The sequence below is a fragment of the Paramisgurnus dabryanus genome, chromosome 6 (assembly GCF_030506205.2).
Source record: "Paramisgurnus dabryanus chromosome 6, PD_genome_1.1, whole genome shotgun sequence".
Classification (NCBI taxonomy): domain Eukaryota; kingdom Metazoa; phylum Chordata; class Actinopteri; order Cypriniformes; family Cobitidae; genus Paramisgurnus; species Paramisgurnus dabryanus.
In genome coordinates, this window is record NC_133342.1 from 46,341,782 (window position 1) to 46,360,838 (window position 19,057).

General features: G+C 40.0%; 1 long non-coding RNA gene across 1 annotated transcript; it reads right to left on the reverse strand.

Moving 5' to 3' along the window:
• Positions 1 to 6,691: 6,691 nt before the first annotated feature.
• On the reverse strand, positions 6,692 to 14,439 carry LOC135741385 (uncharacterized). Its single transcript, XR_012336909.1, has 2 exons — positions 13,373 to 14,439; positions 6,692 to 13,281 (listed from the first exon to the last, which is right to left on the reverse strand). It is a non-coding gene; the product is annotated as an uncharacterized lncRNA (long non-coding RNA).
• Positions 14,440 to 19,057: the final 4,618 nt, after the last annotated feature.

Genomic DNA, 19,057 nt, shown 5'->3' on the forward strand with positions numbered 1-19,057 from the left:
TTCGCTGGGATGCGAGGAGATGTAAAGCTGGGTATCATCCGCATAGCAGTGAAAACTTATGTTGTGTTTCCTGATAATGTCTCCTAGGGGTAACATGTATAACGAGAACAGGATAGGACCTAAAACTGATCCCTGCGGTACACCGTATTTAACCAGGGAGTGATATGACTCTTCCTCATTTACATAAACAAAGTGATAGCGATTGGTTAGATATGACCTAAACCAGGCTAGCGCCTGACCACTGATACCAACATATTTTTCTAGTCTATTGAGTAGGATTCTGTGGTCTATTGTGTCAAATGCTGCACTAAGGTCTAGTAATATAAGAATTGAGATTTCACCACGATCGGATGTTAATAGGAGGTCATTTGTAACTCTAAGCAACGCTGTCTCTGTGCTATGGTGGGGCCTGAATCCTGATTGGAACTTTTCATATGTACTATTATTTGTCAAGAATGTGCGTAACTGGCTTGCCACTACCTTTTCTAATATTTTCGAAAGAAAAGGGAGATTTGAGATTGGTCTAAAGTTATTAAGTTCTCCTTGGTCAAGCTGTGGTTTTTTAATCAGCGGTTTAATAACTGCTAGTTTGAAAGCTGTTGGAACGTATCCTATTTCTAGCGATGAGTTAAAGATATTTAGAACCGGGGTTGACACTACAGGGAATACTTCTTTAAGTAGTTTTGTGGGAACGGGGTCTAATATACAGGACGATGATTTGGATGATGTGACTAGTTTAGAGAGCTCATCTATTGTAGTAGGTTTAAATGAATCAAGATGTTCGTATGGTAGTCTAGTGTTAAGTGAACTAATGGGTAGAGTGGTGGCTGCCTGGGTAGCTACGATGTTTTCCCTAATAGCCGAAATTTTGTTAGAAAAGAAGTTCATGAAGTCGTTACTATTGTGTTGAAGTTTACTATTGGTTTCTGTTTGTTCTTTGTTTCTAGTCAGTTTCGCAACTGTGCTAAAGAGGAAACGAGGGTTATTATGATTCTCATTTATAAGCTTGCTAAGATATGTAGATCTGGCGGTTTTAATAGCCTGTCTGTAGTGTTTAACACTCTGTTTCCATGCTGCGCGCCATACTTCTAACTTTGTGCTTCTATAATTTCTTTCCATTTTTCTAGCTGCCTTTTTAAGGGCTGCTGTGTGATGGTCATACCATGGAGCTGGTGGTTTTTCTTTGAATCTCTTTTTTCGAATGGGAGCAACGGCATCCAATGTGTTAGAACAGACATTGTTTAGGTTTTCTATTTCAATATCTAGATCGTCACAGTTATCTGCTACATGTTTCATTTGGGACAGGTCTGGAAGAGTGCTAATAAAGCTATCTTTAGTGGTGGAAATTATTGTTCTGGCTAGTCGGTAGCATGTTGTAGATTGAGTGATCCTATCTAGAAGTACAGTGTATGACACAAGGTAATGGTCAGAAACTGCATCACTCTGAGGTGATATTTCGACGTCATTAATATTGAGTCCGAGTGACAGAATTAAGTCTAATGTGTGATTACGAGTATGCGTTGGCCCTGTCACGTTTTGTCTAATATTGAGAGAATTTAGAACATCTATAAACGCACGTCCTAATGCGTCTTTTGGGTTGTCCACATGGACATTAAAATCACCAACAATAAGAGCTTTATCTACAGTGACTACAAGCTCAGATAGGAAATCTGCTATTTCATTAAGGAAATCTGCATGGTGACCCGGTGGTCTATAGATTGTCGCTAAAGCAAAAGAAAGCTGTTTGTGGTTACGATCAGTTATTTCCATATTTAACAACATTACTTCAAATGATTTAAATTTTAGCTCAGATTTTTGGTTTACTTTAAACATTGTGTTGTATATTGTAGCTACACCACCCCCTCTCCCCTTTAATCGAGGTTCGTGTTTATAATAATAGTCTTGTGGGGTGGATTCATTTAAACTAATGTAGTCGTCTGCTTTAAGCCAGGTTTCTGTTAAACAGAGTACATCTAAGTTTTGGTCTGTAATTATTTCATTGACAATAGGTTCTTTATTGGTAAGCGATCTAATGTTAAGAAGGCCGAATTTTAAGATTCGAGATTCATCTGTTAATGTATTGTTTTCTAATTTTATTTGAATCAGATTTGTACCAGATGTAACAAGCGGTGCCCTGTATTTATTTGTTCGGGGAACAGATACAGTTGAAATGTGCTGATATTTCGGTAAGATTGACTCGAAGTGCTGGGATATAAGTGGTCTTGACATATCACGGCAGCTAACAGATGGACGGTTAAGCCGATCCGTCTGTTTCCTGACCTGGGCCCTGGATAGTCATACTATATCAGAATTAAGACTATTGATCAGATTTTTAGTGAGTATAGCACTTCCTTCCGATGACGGGTGAAGGCCATCTCGGGTTAGGAGAAATGGTCTTCCCCAGAAATGCTTCCAATTGTCTATAAACCCTACATTATGCTGAGGGCACCACTTTAACATCCATCCATTGAGAGACACTAATCTACTATGTGTTTCATCTCCCCGGTAGGCGGGGAGGGGACCAGAGCATATTACATTGTCTGACATTGTTTTTGCAATTTCACACATCTCCTTAATATTATCTTTGGTGATTTCCGACTGGCGGAGCCTAGTGTCATTCGTGCCGGCGTGAATAACAATCTTAGAAAACTTCCGCTTAGCATTAGCCAGCACTTTAAGTTTGGATCTAATGTCAGACGTTCTGGCTCCCGGTATACAGTCGACTATGGTGTTTGGTGCCTCAATGTTAGTGTTCCTGAGTATAGAATCTCCAATGACCAGGGCACTTTTAAAAGGTGTTTCAGCTGGTATACTCCTTAGGGGATCGAATCTGTTAGAAATTGTCGTTACGTTATGGGTCTTAGAAGGACGCCTTATATGACTATGCCGCCTAACAGTCACCCAGTTTGACCGCCGACTTGACTCTGATGACGGAACCGAGCCATGTGTATTTTGATAAATCCAATGCGCGCTCGATACAGTATTTGTAATATTTATATTAGCATCTGATGTCGGAACCGAGCCATTAGTCTTTTCGCTCGATAGATTATTTGCGACAGTAACATTAGCGGTTTTGCTATCCTCAACTAGCGTTCGGATGCGCGATTCTAGTTCAGCAACCTTCTCAGTTAACCTTAATACTTCAATACACTTAGTGCATGTAAACCCCTCTATGCTAACAGCAGAAGCTAAACTATACATGTGGCAAGTAGTACATGTTACAATAACAAGCGGAGTCTTACCGCTTTCATGCTGGGCGATGGCGTCTTCGTTTACCCGAACGCGGTCCCCGGAGCTGCATCGCGTGGGGTGTTCGGTTGTGACACCCCTCGGTCGCCTGCGAACGTCTGGGGCCAGGGTGATGTTTGGCTTGCCGAATCTGCGAAGGCCGGGCAGCGGTTCCTCCACAGCTTCCCGATCGCTTTCATGTCGTTCACGGTCCGTGAAGCTGCATCGCGTGGAATGCATGTTTGTTGCTCGCTTGTGGACGTCGGAAGGCAGGGTGAAGTGGGCGCTGTACCTCGCCTTGGATCTGCTAAAACCGGGAAACAACTCCTCCACAGCTTCCCGCTCAGGTGAGGATAGGTCAGAAAAGCATATATCAGATGAATCCGCCATTAGATCGGAAAATGCTAGCTTCAGCCTCCACCGTGTGGATGCTAGCGGGCTATATGCTAACAACACTGGGTGTTTATTAGTGATAAATAGTTTCACGTGGTAGTACTGCTCAATAATCGTCACGGTAAAGTATTCCTATGTAAAACTAATAAGTTATATTATATAAATAGGAATAAGATGGTAAAAAAAAAAGCTTTTAGATGATGAACTCGACGGAGCTACGATGCACGATCTGTTCAGCGTGACGTCACACAGAGGGTCACAGAGGGTCACACAGAGAGCCTATGTCAAGGTTGCCCATTCTACTAAGGCTAATCAAGCCTGTGCTGTTTTTGTGGTCTCTGTCCTAAGGATAGAATTCTACCAATGCATTAGGGGAACACAATAACTGCACAGACAGTTAGAAACTGAGTAGATATTCAAACTAGATGTTTGTTGAGAGCAGTAGTAAGATTATTGCTAATTTAACAGCAGTTTTAGGGAACCTGTATAGAAGGGCAGATTAACATACTAGTTTATAAGCCCACATCATCTTAAAGACCACTTTAGTACTTTTTAACAGGAGTGATTTAAAACGCATCCTAATCAGCACTGAACTGAACACCTGAACAGCAGTGATTTACAAAGTCAGCCCAGTTGGCCTTGAAATTCACAAGAGATCATTCTACTTGCTCTGGTCTTGAACAAGGCATGGGTGTCCATTTAATCCATCAATGCTTCCTTACAAGTATGCTGCTATAAGCTTCCCCTTAAATTGTCAAATGATCAGGTTGTTGAAAACACTATGAGAACACTTGCCAAAATGCTTTGAAATTGGATACAGAACAAGAGAGTTTTTAAAATTGAGATTTTAATTAAGACAAGTAAACATAATGCATGTACAAGCAAAGCAAAGCAGCTGAAGACACAGTTCTAGGAGACCAAAACAACTTTAAATAAAACTTAAAAAACTCATGAAAGAATCAATCTACTTGCTTTGTGAAGATAAGAGAAACTGCATTCCAGAGGCCTGCCATGAAAACATTGGAGAACGAAATGAATTGTGGAAGCTACCATGTTTAACTTGCCATGCTCACTGGCCCTAACGGGATTTGAAGCCCAGGTCTACCCGCGCGGGAGCCGAAAATGGTTAAGCTTAACTTCCCTTAACTTTTCCCATTCATTCTCTATGGTAGTGCTTAACACTACGGATGCAATATACTTTTGGCCACAGGTATATTTCATTGCGCTGTTTCTCATTTAAATCGCGAGGTGTCATCTGTCAATCATTCGGTCTGTGGAAGGGAGGTGACACGGATTACGAGCGCTTATTGTTTAAATAAAAGTTCACATTGTTTTGTTCTGTACAATACATTAACACATACTGAAAATAACGCGACTTTATTTAACAAAATCTTTACTTAACTAGACAGTTGTTTTTCGCAAGAAATCTTCATATTTTACCTCAGGTGACATTTGTTTTACCTCACAGATCAGCGCAAACCAAGACAGGTAAGATTAATTCTTTATTATTTTGGCAAATAATTTGTTGTTGTTCTGTTGTTGTTGATGTTATCATCATCATCATCATGTAATCGTGTTGTTGATTGTTAGAATGGTTTGTAAACATCTTTGTTAGCAAAATAAAACTAATGTAAAACAAACTTTCAATAGATAACACAGTTATATTTTATTGGATTATCTTTATATAGTATATATTATATTTATATATATGTATAGCTAAATGCTTTGTTTGTGTGTACACACACACACTTTATTTATATGCAAACAGTTATTTTAATTTGTAATAATATTTCACAATATTTCTTTTCTTACTGTATTTTTGATTAAATAAATGCAGCCTTGGTGAGCATAAGAGACTTCTTTAAAAATAAAAGTAATGTAAAGTTTGTAGCATCATAAATGTCTTATAAACCTTAGTCCCACTTTATATTAGGTGGCCTTAACTACTATGTACTTAACATAAAAAAATAAGTGCAATGTCCTTATTGTGTTCATACTGTATTGCTATTAAGGTGGAGAAGACTAGGGACAGGTTTAGTGGTATGGTAAGGTTTAAGGGTGGGTCAAGGTGTCAACAGTGTAATTATAAACGTAATTATTAATTTTACAAATGATTAATTTCAATGTAAGTACATAGTAGTTAAGGCCACCTAATATAAAGTAGGACTTAAATCTCTTATGTCTGTTACTTTTGATAAGTTTTATGTATCGTTGCTGAATAGAAGTATGTAAAAAAAAGAAATAAAAAAGTTTAGTAAGAATTTTATTTATTTATTGTGAAATACTATATACTAATTGTGTTATTTTTATTAAGCATTTTAATGTGGTCATAATTTCAGGTCATCAGCATGAAGAAAACTGTCTTTTTTCCTGGGAGAGTCAAAGTGTCCTTCAGGAAAGGCCCTTCAGGCCATTTACGGCAGGACCCATCAGAAGAAGCAAAAAGAATTAAAGACAACTCTTCACTGCAGGACAAGTCTACACCTCAAAGAGAAGATCTGGTCAAGATGAATGCCCGTTCTGTTGTGTTATATAGAGGAGGGGATGTCTCTGACAAACAAGAGGTGTTGGGAGAGTATATTCTTCAGTTCGGCAAGTACAAGGGCAAGTCTTTCAGGTGGTTATTAGAGAATGATGTCGGCTATGCTTTGTACCTGTCCAATAAAGTTGAAGAAGAAGAACAGGCTGGGCAGTTCAACCCAGAGGGTCCTTGCAAGGATAGCCTTGTTTCCTTTCTTGAATACTCAAGAAGCTTTAAGGAAATTGAAGATCTTAAACAGTATCTGTCTCAAAGGCCAGATCCAGTGCCAGTTCTGGTAGAGGACAACAATACTGTTGGATTTGGATCAAGAGCAAAAGACACTTGGAGGAAAATTTGGGATACCAGGGCAGACGGATATGCTTTTTTTATAATGTGTGTTCCAGGCAGCAAAATGTACAACTTGCAGCAGTATCTTTTGAAACAGCACCAAAAACAGCTTCCCAAAAACACTCCTCCGTTGCCCTTGTTGGACTTTAAGGCGTCCTTGCATGTTCATAATTTAGAGGAAAGGCACAAAATACAAATATCTAAGTTCAAATATTTATTGATCAGATATGAAAAAGTTTCACAGCATGCCGGACCTTCTCAAGACCACACTCGGTAGCGAAAGGGCCCAGCCTCTTTTCTAACAATTATTTATATATTATATGACGTCGATCTTAGAATTCTCCACCCACATCGGTTGTTCTCGTTCACCTGACTCCATTACCACACCCAGTTTTAGCCTGTAGGCAAAAATGGACACACACACACACAGACAAAGAAAAAACAAACTGTTCTCCGCACCACTTTGAGAGTCCTGCTATTTGTAACTTTTCCCCCAGTACTTTTCTACTTCACATATGATTGACTTCACATAGCATATTACAATGCTCTCTTAAAAACAAATCATTAATAAAACATTCATTTATTCATAAAAAGACATAAGCTGTAAGATGAAAATGATTATTATGTAAAACACATTTGATTATTATGTAAAACACATTTCAATATCATAACATCATTTCATTATTCGTAAAATTGGTTATGTGAATAAGGCACACATTAACTTCTTTAGATAGATAAACACATATTAAGTCTTTTACTGCAATACTACTTCTAAGCAAACACTTTAATCTTATTAATAACCATCTGTTAGGGAGGAAAACACACACACACACACACACACACACACACACACACACACACACACACACATTCTGGTTTCCATGTTTTGTGGGGACATTCCATAGACGTAATGCATTTTATACCATACAAACTGTATATTCTATTCCCCTTACCTGCCCCATTCCCTAACCCCAACCATCACAAAAACCTTTCTTGTACCTTAGATTTTCAATAAACATAATCTTGTTTGATTTATAAGCTTGTTTCCTCATGGGGACATCAAAATGTCCCCACAAGGTCACAAAAACACTGGTATTCCTATCTTTGTGGGGACAATTGGTCCCCACAACGTGATAATTACCAGGTACACACACACACACACACACACACACACACACGCGCGCACACACACACACACACACACACACACACACACACACACACACACACACACACACACACACACACACACACACACACACACACACACACACACACACACACACACACACACACACAGGAGATTCTGTTCTTCAAGGTTGAGCTGCCATGCCCCCATTAAGTTATTCTGTATGCAACCTCTATTTCATTGGTTAATACACATTTATCAAAGACAACATCTTATATTTATTTCATCAATTATTCAATGATTAATACTGATTAAGTAAGAAATACATTGCATATTTTATCCTGTAAATATTAAAACATTGGTTAATAACATGAATGTATGTTTGCTTTTCTCCCTCAGGCCTCGCTCTTATCTTGACCAATACAAGCTGTACACATTCCAAGCTAGTCCAACCGAAACCATGGCCTTGCCAGCTTTTGCACACCCAAATTGCTCCCTCTCAGTAACTTTCCACTCTCTTAGACAAACACAAACAATCTTTTACTTCAGCATGCTATAATGATTATTGAAAACACTTCTAAGTAAACTATTTACAAACATATAACCTTAAAATCCCACAATTCCCTCTCTTGACCTCTGAAAGAGGTCACACTTGTTCCTCCTCATCATCCTCCAGGTTCTGTAGGCCTAAGAGCGGCATACTGTATGGGGGTGGATTTTCTTTTTTTTCTCTATTGCAGACACTATCAGCCTGTTACACAGGGATCTGAGACAGGGGATACAACAACATCCACAAGTGACCAGTATGGCCAAATCCAAGGTGTATGAAATTGTTCAATTTTTGTGTAATTTAATTCAATTCCCCCATATCTCTTTAAACACGGATCTTGTGGTGTTGTTTAGGACCTTTTGTCAATTTTCAGATTACCTCCATTGTTTATGCCAAATATTATGGTAATTATAATTGCAGTTATAGCCCCTAGGGCCCACAGAACCTTCCAATTTCCATATAGCTTCATCTCTGTGGAAAAAATACACTTATGCCTATTGGCTAATACTCAAATAACAATCGTAAATTCAAAAAGGAAACATTGAAATGTAAGACTATATAAGAAACTTAAGAAATTCAAAGGTCAAAATTCATATACCAATATGGTATGTAGTTACCCAGGTTATAATGACTAAACAGTAATTGTGATGTTCAGGTCCCTGAACACTTCTGTCAGGATTTCCACCACCGTATGGAAATCCAATTTATCTAACCCACACCCCAGCCGGGGAGTAGGCACACTTGTTATTCCTTTTTCCTCACACCAATCTCTCATGCATCTGAGGCTGTTAATAAAATTCTCATATGTTGGTAAATCAGTACAGTTTTGTTTGGTTATTAAATGAAAGATCAGTCTGCCGTCGTCCTCATGGGTAACTGCACATTCACCTGTGTGTTTGTTTTGACTTACAACCTTTTGTGTACCGTACTTTGCCTTGAACTGTACGGCTATACCTGCACCGTATGCACAATCTGCGCTTACACAGTGTGCTAGGGGTTCTGTTGCTGGGCTGGAAAAAATGTCACCTTTTTTATGCACAATTTTACAGATTGTCTGTTGACTTTGTGGTTGGTGTTGTGTGGGTGTTACCAATAGTGGTTCACTTCCCGTCTGTTCTCTCTGCTCTCCAGCAGGTTTAGTTTACTTTCACTTTCACTTTCAACAACCTCTCAACAACCTCCCTCTCTTGGACCTGAGTCCTCAGGTCCACACCTGTGTCTGTCAGTGACCTGGAAGGAAAATCACATGGAACACAAGAAGAAACATGGAACCAGGTGTCTCCTTTTCCTTGGAGCTACACACAATGCGACGGCCTGGCAGTCACTCTTAGCGACTTGGACCATGTGGGCTCGTCCCACTTCCTCCTTAACACCGTTACTCTCACCCAATCAGCTATACTGTACTTTTGGTTTGGTCACTGTCCCCTTCACGTGTTTTGGTAGCCTGCCATGAAAAATGTTCAATCAGATCAGTTAGTGTGTCAAAAGAAACAGCATGTGTTAGTGGCAGGATAGGGTCCTTCACGAGGGCATTCCTCGGACCCGGAAACTGGCGACCTGTAAACAATTCAAATGTTGTCAAACCAGTGATCCTGTTAACAGAAAAGCAAATAGACATTAATGCAATTGGCAATGCATCAAGCCAGGTTATTTTTTGTCTGTGCACAGATTTTGTCAAGTCAAGTTTTGATGTCAAGGTCAGGTTCATTATTTCAGCTTTGCTCTGTCATTGGGGTGTCAAGCAGCCCCGAAACTATATGTCAATTCCATTGCGTGTTTGTCAGTCTGTCAGATCTAACTTTGTCTTGGGAAACCATGGTTGGGGATATAAGTGGTCTATTAGGCCGTTGACAACAGCCACTTCATTAGGTACCTTCACAGCCTGTAGTATGTGTCAGGCTTCGCTAGCATTTGTTATAGGCCGGCCTTTCCTGGTTTCAAACCCACCTATGCAGATCCATATATACTGCACCAATCACATATGCAGAATCACTAAAAATGGTCACCCTCTCTTCACCATGTAGTGCAAGGCTTTGATAACAGCTATCATTTCAGCTCTCTGTGCTGACTGTTTACCGTTCAACCTACCACTCAGTCTTGTTACAAAATCATTTTCAACCTGTTCAACAACTGCAAAACCTGCCTTCAATGTGCCATCTGCTGCTCTGAAACAACAACCATCTGTAAACAGTGTGATTACCGGTCGGGGAGTTGTCAGTGGTACCGCGAACAAACCATCTCTCAATATATTTGCTTTTTCAGTCAATGGTATGCAGTCACATGGCTCACCCTCAGTGATTAGATCTGCCATGTTTACACCCTCATGGACATAATTTCAGGTTTGGTTGGCCAGGATTTTGGTAAGCTTTCTGTAGGACACTGTAATATATATTGGTAAATACTTTGTTATGTTTTGTCTGTTGAAATGTATAGGGCTTAAATGAAACCGGGGTGATATTGCAAAAACCTACGTCCGTAGGCCCCTGTGGCCATAGGTCATGTGGCATGCTTTCAATTAGTTGTCCCGTCCCTTCACCGTCTGTGTTTTCCCTACCATAACTCCTGGTAGGTTGTTCGTGTTTTAGGATGGCTACATCCTCTGTCTGCTGCCTGATCCAATAAACGTCATGACTATGTGAGTGCCATACCCCTGAGATATGTGATGGTTGCCAGTGGTAAGGGTTAAAAGCGTCTTAACCATGCTGCCTAGCTCTCTAGCCTCATGGTTTGGGTGCAAAGCTAGTGAAATATGTGGTGCGGCTGTGTCAGACATCCTATACCATTCTTTCTGGCCGTCTGACAAAAATATGGGTGCAGCCACGCCTTGTTTGCCAACAAATATACCACATACCACCATCCACCAGTCTCCACTTGGTCCCCTCAATGGACATGAAAAGTTCCTCATAGGTTGTTGTGACAAACCTGTCATAAAACATGGTGCAGTGAAGTGGGTCTATGGGGGGTAAAAATAGGGCCCTGTCTTGTATCCATGACTTGTGGGTGTTGTAAAGAGACACTACACTGTTGCTAGACATTTCATCCTCCCAGTCGACCTCCAGTTCTGCCCAATAAATGTCGACTGACTCCTTATATTTCCCCCCCACTAACATCCATTGATTACCTGTCTCTGTTGAGCTCAATGAACAGTTAACTGTGTGTCCGTCTGGAAACCTAACTACAATACCATCAGGTTAACATAGTATGCTAGCCCCTAGTTTTGTTAACAAATCTCTGCCCATTAGGGGAACAGGTGCGTTGGAGGAGTACAGAAATGAATGCGAGACAAGTTGATTAGCAACTTGTGTTGGTAACTGTTTTGTCAATGGCCACTTTTCAATTTCACCAGAGAAACCCATCACACTCACTGTTTTGTTACTTAAATATGCTGACCGTATGGTGCCGCTTATTACAGTAGAGTATGTAGCTCCAGTGTCCACTAGAGCTTTTAGTGGTGTGCCATTCACCACTATGTCCATGAGGGGCTCGGCCATTCCCCCCATGGTGGTTCCCTGTGTGCCCCGTCATTCCTCTGCACCACCACCCTGGCCCCATGATGGGAGCATAGGCGCCATTAAATCAGGTGATGATGAGTTGTGTGGCCCTGGTGGTCCCCTGCCAAAACCACCATGTCCACGCCCGCTACCTCCTCTATTGGGACCCCATCCCCTTGCATTCGGTGCGTTAAGTGGATGCCGTACACTGGAATATTGGGGCTGTGGCCCGAGTTGTGGGCACCTGCGGGCCCAATGACCTTCCTGTCCACACACATAACATGCATTCCCTCCAAAAGCACCATACCCCCCTCTGTTACTACCACCCCGTCCTCTGGGAGCCCCTCTATATTGCTGATAACTTCCCCATGGGTTGCCTGTGTAGGGTGGGCCTGCATAAGGGTCCGGTGGACCATAGGCTTGTTAATATTGGTCATACTATAGCACATTGGGAGGACCTGAAGTGGAGGGTGGCTGGGCAACCTGCTGTGGAATGTGTTTATTTTTGTCTGTGGCCTGTACAGCTACAGTCTCAAAAGCCCATTCTTAATCGTATCTACCTGTACAAGTTCTGTTTGTGATTTGTTTATGGCCCTGTCTGTGTAATCTCTTTCCCCTGTTGTTAGCATTTACATTTCTCTGAAATCTTAATAGAGTTGTGATTATCTGTCCCTGTGTCATAATTGTTTGTTGTAATCTTTCCATTTTTCTTTTCAGGGCCTCTATTTCATCAAATTCAACATCTAGTTCACCGCTGTTTACTGTTAACACCGGCTGTTGCTTTGAGATCGAAACAGACTTTTCCTCATAAGGAGGAGTTGTTTGCAGTGAGGGGTGTAGCGACTTCACTTTAGGAGGAGCCATGGGAGGAGTTGTGGGCGTCACACTTGAGTCTGGCTGACTGTTTCCTTGTTCAATTTCCTTTTGCTTTGCAGCTACACCACTGCCAACTTCCCCTTTTCTTCTTTGGTTTGATAGCCTGCATGGCAGCAGCGATCAGAGCTAATCTCGTCCAAATTCTCTACTCTTTCTCTAAGCCTGTCACAGTTGGCCCTTTGCCAAACCACTTTTTCCTTCTGCCTTTACAATCTCAATTCTGTGTACCAGTCTATGTTCCATGGCAAAAATGATGGGATTTAGGGGAACACGTTTTTTCTCCTCCGTAACCCAGCAATTTTCTTCACACAATGTGTTCCATGCTGATGTAACCTTCTTTTGTCTTTTCTTAATATCTTTTGGATCGGTTTGGGCCAACATCAGTTTCAATATTTTTTGCCACTGAACATAGACCGGTGGGCAACCATACTCATCACACTCTTTTTGAAATTCAGCCATTTTAAGACAATTTTCGAGCACTGAAAATTACAAAGACACACAAGTCGCTCCTATCTTAAGCAAAAGCATATACAACAGTAGTTTTCAGGACTTCCACCCGCGCGACTACTGACCCGTCTTTTAGCGAAGTTTGAAAGCAAAAGGATATATACACCAGTAGTTTTCAGGAATTTCACCCGCGCGACTACTGACCCGTCTTTTCAAAGAAAATCGAAAAACACATAACTATACAAAAATAGGACGTCTTTTCAGTTTTTGTGGAGTTCTCATCCAACAGGCCTTTCACCTCTCTTTTGGTACTTTTCAGCGCCTAATACGCTGAGGGCCTCCAACCCAGCTTTAATATTCGTAGGATTTTCACCTAACGGGCCTTTCACCCTTCTTTTGGTACTTTATAGCGCCTAATGCACTAATGGCCTCCAACCATAAATTACTATTTCTCTTGGTTCTTTATAGTGTCTAATACACTAATGGACTCCAACCATAAATTACCAAGGTACCTTTTTCAAAAGTTTTTCATTCTGATCATATGTTTAAAATATCTATGTGTTAAAATTCAGTTCGGATATCCTTTTCAACACAAGTAATTTGGTATATTCAAAGAGCAGAATTCGATAAAACAGGCTCTGCTTACCTTTTTAGTAGAGCGCGCTTTTTGTGTTGAATTGGATTCCTCCCTTACTTTGGTTTCTTCAATATGAAACCCTCCTTCCTTTCACTCTCTCCTTTCCCTCCAAAGAAACGTCGGGGTCACCAATTGTTGGACTTTAAGGCGTCCTTGCATGTTCATAATTTAGAGGAAAGGCACAAAATACAAATATCTAAGTTCAAATATTTATTGATCAGATATGAAAAAGTTTCACAGCATGCCGGACCTTCTCAAGACCACACTCGGTAGCGAAAGGGCCCAGCCTCTTTTCTAACAATTATTTATATATTATATGACGTCGATCTTAGAATTCTCCACCCACATCGGTTGTTCTCGTTCACCTGACTCCATTACCACACCCAGTTTTAGCCTGTAGGCAAAAATGGACACACACACACACAGACAAAGAAAAAACAAACTGTTCTCCGCACCACTTTGAGAGTCCTGCTATTTGTAACTTTTCCCCCAGTACTTTTCCACTTCACATATGATTGACTTCACATAGCATATTACAATGCTCTCTTAAAAACAAATCATTAATAAAACATTAATTTATTCATAAAAAGACATAAGCTGTAAGATGAAAATGATTATTATGTAAAACACATTTGATTATTATGTAAAACACATTTCAATATCATAACATCATTTCATTATTCGTAAAATTGGTTATGTGAATAAGGCACACATTAACTTCTTTAGATAGATAAACACATATTAAGTCTTTTACTGCAATACTACTTCTAAGCAAACACTTTAATCATTATTAATAACCATCTGTTAGGGAGGAAAACACACACACACACGCACGCACGCACGCACGCACGCACGCACGCACGCACGCACGCACGCACGCACGCACACACACACACACACACACACACACACACACACACACACACACACACACACACACACACACACACAGGAGATTCTGTTCTTCAAGGTTGAGCTGCCATGCCCCCATTAAGTTATTCTGTATGCAACCTCTATTTCATTGGTTAATACACATTTATCAAAGACAACATCTTATATTTATTTAATCAATTATTCAATGATTAATACTGATTAAGTAAGAAATACATTGCATATTTTATCCTGTAAATATTAAAACATTGGTTAATAACATGAATGTATGTTTGCTTTTCTCCCTCAGGCCTCGCTCTTATCTTGACCAATACAAAGCTGTACACATTCCAAGCTAGTCCAACCGAAACCATGGCCTTGCAGCTTTTGCACACCCAAACTGCTCCCTCTCAGTAACTTTCCACTCTCTTAGACAAACACAAACAATCTTTTACTTCAGCATGCTATAATGATTATTGAAAACACTTCTAAGTAAACTATTTACAAACATATAACCTTAAAATCCCACACCCTCACCATCAACTTCCACTGCAAGACCACCTGCTCCTTGTACTACTGCCTCTGATCAGCCTGGTGAGTTAATAAAAGTCATGCTTGTATTGATTCTTAAAGCCTACTGATGCAATTGTTTTATTTTATAGTAATGGAGGAGGATAAAGAACTAGAGAAGATGATGCTGAGTCTTTCTCCAACAAAGTATCTCACACAGCTGAGTAAGTAAATCAAGAATCATGTCATGTGTGTTATACATATTCATGTCAAATACTGGAGTGAAACTATTTAAATTATAATGCTTCATTTTAGCATCATCTGCAGCAAGGGGATCCACAGTCTTATCTACAACAGGTTACTTTCCACATCAGTTTTGGAAGCTTATTCTGTTACAGACTTGTCCTCCATTTCTGAATTTTCTCATTTGTTATTTTGGCAGTGTTCTTGCCTGTTCTAAAAAAGCATGTTCTTTTGTTCTAACTACTGCTAAGGTTTGAACATACCAGCGGTAAGGGTGAGTGCACTTCATGAATTGTATGCATGCTATTTAAAGTGCATTTATTTGTTGTTAAAAGTGGATTGTTTATTTACAGACATTTGAACATTATTAGTTCATTATTATTATTATTATTTGAATTACTAGAATAAATGGAATAAATAATGTTTATATTCATTCAATGTAGTCAAGACATTCAAATACAAATCATGTACATTCAGTGTTATAATATGTTTTTAATTTCCTCCCTCTGCTGTTCCATGCAGGTCTGCCGCAGCCTCTACCAACATCAGCTCCTGTGTGTAGGCCTTCTTCATATGGCGAAGGCTCTATACCAGCCTCAGCAGCACAATCAAAACCTGCACCAATGCCGTCTGCACGGACCAAAACCCCTGTTCACAGCTACTTGAACAAAAAAAGTAAAGACAGCTAAACACACATGTGCATTCAATATGTTATGTATATATATTTATGAAACAGTTCCAATCCTTGATTCTGATTGGTTAATAGGTGAGCATTATTCACGATAAAACACGGTTAAGACCGCTTCACCCAACAGTTCTATATATCACTGTGTCCTTAGCAAGACCCTTAGCAGCCACATGTATCAGTTTGAGAACGGTTTGTTGTTCTTATTTGAGCTTTCATGCATATTACACATTTGTACATTTGTAATGTTACAAAGGATCTTCTGACATTCTATTCATCAAAGAATCCTGTAAGAGCCATTTTTTGGTTAGAGGTAAAATGGTAATATGTGGCATTGGAGCACTCATACCCTTTACGTTGTTACTTTTATTTTGAATAGGACTTTTAGTTTGATAGAGCCAAGAGGGCCTTAAAGTTAAGATGGCCGCCGCACACCTTTTGTGTTTAATCAAGAGAACAAAGGAACGACGTTTGAGGCATATAGTTCTTTACAAGCCTTTTCGAATTTTGATATATTTTAGTTTATTTTGATCTCTCATTGGATTTACTTTGTACCACTTTGATCACCTTGCCTGCTAATCATTCCTAAACCATTGGAGCATCCTTGTTTATTCATGTTTGCCATCTTGCCTGTCTGCCTGCCTATTTGCTATCCTGCCAGCCTGTCTACCATCCATCCATATCTCCCTTTCAAAGGTACAATTTATAATTTACTTGAATGCTTGTCAAAGAAGTGATTAAACGTCAAACATATTTGAAATATGACACCACAAAGGTAAAGAACTCTGCTATTATTTGCACTGGACTTGTTTAAATTATTTGGAAATCATGGAATCTCTCGTTGACTGCAGTTGAAGCCAATGTTTGAGTAAAACTTAGAATTGAAGAAGTTTGAACTTTGAAGCCAAACTTTGAAGTTGATTCACTATTGGAGTTCCAGATTGTTGAAATTTGAATTTGTTATTGGAACATATCCCAGATTTCATACATTTGAAGAATATTTAATCCTTTGTTAATTAAATTTAAAACATGGCTGATGACAAACTTAATGCACTTTGTGCAACGCGCAGAGGAAAACTTGGGGTGTGTACACGTAGAATGAATGAACTAAAGGAATTAATGAAGAGTGGAGATATTGAAACTGTTAACACAGGCCTTGAACAGTTAAATGTGGCACTAAATGATTTTAAAGATGCTCACCAGTCTGTACAAGTGCTACTTATTGAAGATGAAAGGGAAAATGACAATGAGTGGTATGAACCAAAGATGCAAACATTTGAAGCATTTCTGAAGGAGGTAGACATTTGGAAAGGTGCTCAAAGTGAATCACAGTATGTGATTTCACCATTGGACAGCATATCTAATGTGTCGGCCAGTAGAATGGGACCTTCACGTTCTGTGAGCCATGCTTCTAAATCTTCATCAGTGTCTTCTGCTCGCCTAAAGGCAGAAGCTGAAAAGGCAGCCCTGCTACGACGCAGCCAGTCACTTCAGGAAAAACATGCCCTGGAAAGACAAAAAATTGATGTGCAAAATGCAATAGAAAGAGTTGAACTTGAAACCGAATTGGCTGCAACTGATGCCAAAATACAGGTGTTACAGAGCATCGACACTCTACCGATGAGTCCTAAACTGACATCAACAAAATCTTCAGATTCAGCAGGAGATGGTATGAATGTATATCTGGAAAGCCAATATGAAAGAGTAAAGGGAGGTCTTCAGTCAGAACCATCACCTGTAGAATACAATCAAATTGCCGGCATTCCCAAAACACCACTGCAAAGAGCCTTAACACAAGACACACGGCCACAAATGACTGAGAGGCGAGTTCAAACGATGCAGCTGATACGGAACAGTCAAGCTGATGAAGGCACTTCCCTACCACTTGCACCTTCAACCTCAGGCAACATTGACATGAGTGCTATTGCTGATCTCATTGTGCAGCAGCAAAGGGTAAATTCACTGCCAACTAGAGATCTGCGTGTTTTTAATGGAGAACCTCTCAGTTTTAGACCATTTATGCAAGCATTTGAACACCGCATTGAAAATAACACCAGTAGTAGCCAAGACAGGCTTTACTACCTTGAACAATTCACCTCTGGCCAGCCAAAGGAGTTGGTTAGAAGTTGCCTTCATATGAGTGCAGACAGGGGGTACGCAGAGGCAAAGAGGTTACTGGAACTTCATTTTGGAGATGAGTTCAAGATTACAAGTGCTTACATAGATAAAGCCTTAAACTGGAATAGCATTCCATCAGACAATGGTGAGGCCCTACAAAGTTACAGTCTCTTTCTCCGTGGCTGTTGTAATTTAATGCGTACCTTGAGGTACATGGATGAATTAAATTTGCCATCAAATATGAGGCTTCTTGTCTCCAAGGTACCATACAAAATTAGAGAAAAATGGAGAACACACGCTTATGATATAAAAGAAACATCAGGAGCAAAGGCCTCATTTGGAGATCTTGTTCACTTCCTGGAAAGACAGGCTAGGATTCTACAAGACCCCATTTTTGGAAACCTTCAAGATGCCTCTGCATCCAAAAGACCACCAAAGTCCACCATCACAAAGTCCATTTTGAGTTTAAAGCAGAAAAGTAAAGGGACCAGTTTTGCCACAACTGTAGCTAAAGTACCAGAAAACACTGAAGAGTGTTATAAGCCAGAGAATGCTGTGCAAGTGCCCAAAGTGTCCAGTCTGCAAAAACTTTGTCCTGTTTGTGATAAAGAGCATGGGATTGTGTCATGTCAAGAATTGCTAAAAAGGTCTCATAACGGAAGGGTTGATCTTTTGAAGACTAAAGGCATTTGTTTTGGTTGTCTGGTTAAAGGGCACATGAGTCGAAACTGCAAAAATAGGCAAACATGTTCAGTGTGCTCTAAAACCCATCCAACTGTTTTGCACATATTTCAGAATGAAATGAAAGTTCAGAATTCATCAGAAGATGTAGGCTGGGATCCTGGAAAAACAGTGAGCAATGGGCTGGTTTCACTGAAAGCAGAGGCATTCGACCATACCAATGAACACTGTACCTTGCAATAGTCCCAGTTCAAGTCAAACTGAATAACTCAAACCGCGTAGTTCAGACATATGCTTTCCTAGACCCAGGGAGCTCCGCAACATTTTGCA